The 5,386-nt window shown below is 27.5% G+C and overlaps 1 long non-coding RNA gene across 2 annotated transcripts; it reads left to right on the plus strand.

The window, feature by feature from the left end:
• Positions 1–4,125: 4,125 nt before the first annotated feature.
• LOC124892336 lies at positions 4,126–5,338 on the plus strand. Of its 2 annotated transcripts, XR_007050195.1 has the most exons (4): positions 4,146–4,198; positions 4,343–4,396; positions 4,487–4,554; positions 4,948–5,338. It is a non-coding gene; the product is annotated as an uncharacterized LOC124892336 (long non-coding RNA). The 2 variants fall into 2 exon arrangements; XR_007050196.1 differs by lacking the exon at positions 4,487–4,554 and having other exon boundaries at positions 4,126–4,198.
• Positions 5,339–5,386: the final 48 nt, after the last annotated feature.

A 5,386-nucleotide genomic window follows, 5' to 3' on the forward strand; every position in this document is an offset into this window, starting at 1 on the left:
GTGGAGCATGTCATAAATTGGTTGTTTAAATGAAACTTAGGGCCCGTTTGGCCATGGAATTTTTTTTTTCTGAAAAATTTTTCCAGAGTTGAAAATTGTGGTGTTTGGCCATGAAATTTTGGAAAATAATTTTGAAAATTTTTTTTGAAAAGGGAAAACAGGTTTTTGTTATTTTCACAATTTTCCAACTCCAATTCCAACTTTTATTATTATTACTACATATAACCCCAATCTTTTAAATTTTTACATAAAACTCTCCTTATAGCATTACTTTTTCAATATTATGTATATAGCAGTTTTAAAGAATAAGATAATTATAATTTCAGACTTATTGCTATCCTAATTAATATATATCTCTTTCTCTCTCTCATCATTATTTTTATCCCTTATTTAAGACATTATTTTACTGCTAATTTATATTAATACCCATAAATATATAAGGTATTATATTTATTTCCATAAATATATAAAGTATTATATTTATAATAGAAATATACAAAGTATGTTATATATAAAGTTTATACCATGTATGTACCATACACACACATATATAAATATACAAAGTATTAAGAAACATTCTAAGCATATTTATAATATAAATATACAAAGTATGTTATATATGAAGTTTATACCATGTATATACCATATACACACATATATAAAAATACAAAATATAAAGAAACATACTAAGCATATTTATATATTTATGCTATATGATATAATATACCATAAATATGCAAAGCATGTTTTACATAGAATAATTTATTCACACACAGTAAAACCTTTCATGTATAAGAAAATTAAAGAAATAAATTAGCGTCACCCTAAAATTTAATAACAACTCATCATTTCCTATTTTTTAGGAACGGAAAATGAAGGAAATAAATTAAATCAATTCCTAAAAAAATAAATTTGTTTGAAAGATAATATTTGTTAGCTAAAAAACAGGAAACAGTGATCTGTTAATATAACATCCATATTTAAAATTTTCAAATACGAGAAAACGGCTATTAATGTAAATATTATATATGTCATAATTAAAATTCATTAAATATGACCATGTATATGTAATTATTTTTATAATAGTGGCTAATTATGTTCTTTTTCAATTAGTAGGTAAATTTTAGTTGGGTGATTTTGATAGTTTGTAAAAGTTAGGGCATAAAATCATATTTAAAAAAGTTTTTTCAAAAGTCAAATTTTTTTTTTCAAAAAAGACGTGGTCAAACACAACTCCAACTCTAATTTCAACTCCAACTCCAAAAAATTTTAGTTTTCATGGTCAAACGGCTACTTAGGCTAAAAGAAAAAGGCAATGTATATATGGTGGTGGCCAACACGTTTTTACCTTTAGTTCACTGTTAATCCTAAAGTAATGTGAATATGGAAATTATTAATTAATCCTAATCTTAATTAATTTAATCCTCTTACTTTCTAATCTTGATTTAAATAACCCAACTAACTCTGACTTTTAGATTTTGTTTAAACTTTCTTTTTTCCTCTCCACTTCTTATACCCAATTAAATAAGAATGAAAAACTATTAGATGACACGTTACAAAATTACAAGTTCACATATTTTTATTCAGGAAAATCAGACTCTTCACCTTGAAATAGAAATGATCTTTATTTTTTTGTCAACTAAAAAGTTATTATTCAGTGAATATTAAATAGGAGATTTCCTAATTCTATTATTTTCTATATCAATCAGAAAAGCCAATAGAGTAGCTATCGGATGGATTCTACCGTGAGAATATGAAGTATCACACGATTTAATCTATTATCCTTACAGTTCAGATAAGAATCAGATAATTTTTTTCGTAAAAGCATGGCTTTTGTTTCCCTCACTCTTTTGAGCTCGTTCATGAATTTCGATAATGATGAAGCCAATATCCCCACCTAATTACTTAGGTGCGTTCTTGACTTCTTTCTCTTCTCCTTTAACTATAAATATTTATGTAAACAAATCCTTCTTCTCTTCTTCTTCCTCCTTTTGAATTTCAATGGTAGCAACCAACAAATAAAAATGATTAGAGGACAAGAATGAATACAATGAAACTAAATTAGATTAACAATAAACCAAAATAATCAGGTATTGCGTAAACCAGTAATATTAATAAAATACTTGATAAATAACAACATACATATAGACAATTCATGATTGCTATTTATAGATTAGTTGAGCCATAAAGAAGGAAGTTCAAGAGACATATTTTAAAATGGAGAATATAAATAGATGGAGGTTTTTTGCAACCTATGAAATATAATTAAATAAATAAATATGATATACCTTAAATTTCTTTAACAAAATTTTGATTTCACTACCATTCCATCTTCTCCTCTAGATTTTAATAATAAAAATCCGTTACTTTGACTATTTTAAAATTAGCCTTCATCATTGAGAGGGGACAATATAAGTAAATAAAGAATGAAGGAACGAAGAAGAGTTTCAGAGAATGCGGAAAAAAATTCACCAGTTCTTGTCTGAAACTCCAATTCACCAAACACAAGTTAAAGAACTTAAAATCAACCAAAATATAATTTTGCCAAAGAGTCTTCAGTATGAAAAAAAAATTAATGATACACGATTAATATATACAGATTACAGACTGCAACAGATGCATCTGAAGAGACCACATCAGTTGAATAGACTACCATAAGATTTGATGGCCTCTTTAATTAAAAGAGAATTATTTCTTCCTTTTTTTTGGCAAAAAAATAATAAGCCTTTATTAGAAATAATTAATTAGAAAAGTTGTAGCACCTGAAAAGGAATAAAATTATGAAACGTGGATTGTTAGCCTGTTAGGTGGGGATGATTCAAGCTAAGCTTTACAACATTTTGATTGTTGGAATACATTTAGTTGGGATTTTATTAATCTTTATTCATTAGCTAGTACAAATAATAGTATAAAGATAAAGAAATTAAAAAAAATATCACAAAAAAGATAAATACGATTTCATACTTTAGAGAGCGCATATATGTGTGTAGATAGGTAGTTTTTAAATCTCAATTGGGTGTTTTTGAACAAAATCATAATCATACTTTAGTGTACTTTTCCTTTCTTCCGTCTATAGCTTTTAAGAACAACGTTAGTAAATTACTCAAGTATTCTAAAGTTCCTTTCAACTTCAAATCTTATGGTTTATTGTATAACAATAAATTTTTTCAACCACATATTATACCTTTATTTCACATATAATTACTATTAACTTCTAAAGGTACAGTTATTATATAAAAGACCAATAGAAGAGGAAGAGAGGGAGGTATTAGTTAATAGAATTCTGCTTGACCAGTTCAAATCCATGCTTCTTGTTCAAGTTGCATGCATCTCTCAGAATGATTTTTTCCTGGGATTTTCAGCTTGTATATTTAGTTTTGAGAAAAAAAATCTATTACCAATTTAATAAATTCAGATTAATTGATTAGTATATTCAATTTCACGAATTTCTCTACTATATTCTATAAATTATAAAATTTCATGAAATAAATAAATCACTTGTTTAATAACTACGTACTTGAAGTCTTCTAGCAAAAGCATTTTTCTCCTTGGTCATTAAATTATCTGATGACAATATAGAAAGAAATATATATTAAAATTTTATGAGTGTAATAAATTTTTCTTACAAACTTTAAATCATAAACACTAAAAAAGTAATATATTTATTTGCTTTGAAAATTTCTTACGATAGTGACATTCTAATCTTCCTGACCAAAATTTATATGCAAAGGTGTTGGAGCACACAGCTGTAACACAAAATATATATATATATATATATATATTAGAAGAAACTTAGAACTCAAAATATTTAAAAAAAAAAAAAAAAAAAACAAGATTCACTCAATCTTCATGAAAAATGTATAAAAGATGCTTGGCCAATTGTGCTCAAATTTATATGAAACACTAGATGGAATATCAAAAGACGTGAATAAGGAAGGAATTGAAACGGACAAGCTACAAATAGTAACCGCATGTGTTTAATTTACATAAAATCAACAGTTGCATTATTTATTAAATGAGATAATTTTTGGATTTAATAAATCAATAAAATGTTCAAAAAAATAAGAAAATAGAAAAATAGGAATGGAGGCTTAGAAGAATGCCACATTAGCCTCCTTTATATATAGAGAGAGATATTTAAAAAAGGATCATTTCCTAGGGTTAAATGCAAATGAGTCCTCACAGTCTTCTTGTCTAGGTTTCCTCTACTTTGCTGTTCTCAATTCTGCCCAAATTTTATTTTGCTCTTCTCTTTTATTTGTTTTTTGAATTTTAATTCCATTGTTGTACCTCAATTATTTCTTAATATGTGTTAATACCTTTCGTCTAAATCTCTTTACAGCCACTTGGAGAGATGGAAGCTATTGTTTTCCTCTATATGTACAATTTTTACAAGGTATTCTTTTGTTTATTTCTGTTTTTCTTTAGTTCTAATTCTGTGTTTTACTCTTTCTGATTCTAATATTTTTGCCTTTAATTTACTTAGGTGTTGCTTGGTTGGGAAATGAGATATTCGAGCATTAATTATTCCGGGATTAGTATCATAGCTTCAAGGTCTGATAAAAATAACACTACAATCCTGAGACAACTAATTAATGTGATGTGCTATTTAATGCATTTTGTCGCAACCAAACACGGATAAACTCGAATTTTAAGATTAGTTATCCCTTTTTCCTTGTACCAAATGAGCCCTGAAGGTGGAATAAAAATAATACTATAATTTGGGATAACTAATCCCGGTACAAACTATCACATGCATTTTATCCCAAAAAACATGGCAAAAGCTCATCGTAAAATTAATTCCAGCATTAGTTATCCCTTATCCCTCGTATCAAATGAGCCCTTGTAGTTGCATGTGTGTAGTTTTTCTTTCATTCCCTCTATTAACTCTTAATTTAAGGAGAAGTAATAGTTAAATTTACGTTACCATTTTTACTTGATTTGCAGGAATGGATTACTCTTGCTTGTGGCATCTGCTACAACCTGAATTTGTGAGTGAGTATAATAATTGTTGATTCTTCTTTAACATTTTGCTCGTATTCTTCTGCTTAAATCTTTTGTTTTTTTAGTTTTCTTGGTTTTGAAGGGGTACTTAGTTCTTAGATGTAGGTTGTTCAATCTATGTTGCTCGGACTCTTCAAAAATGTCAACTGGTGCAGCATCGGAAGTGAAGAGTCCACACAACTTAGTGTTCGATTGTATTGGTGATTAGCTAATTCATGTTGTCCAGTTTCTTATTTCAAATGAACTCCGAGACTAATTTGTCAATGGGGCAATCAGTCTTTGGATTTTTAGACAACTAATCGAAAAACTTTCATGTAGAAATCCATGATGGCTAATACCGAGAGGCGAGATGTAGTTTGGAATCACCTTTGTACTCTTAAAT

This window comes from Capsicum annuum, unplaced genomic scaffold (genome assembly GCF_002878395.1).
Source record: "Capsicum annuum cultivar UCD-10X-F1 unplaced genomic scaffold, UCD10Xv1.1 ctg4614, whole genome shotgun sequence".
NCBI classification, from domain to species: Eukaryota; Viridiplantae; Streptophyta; class Magnoliopsida; order Solanales; family Solanaceae; genus Capsicum; species Capsicum annuum.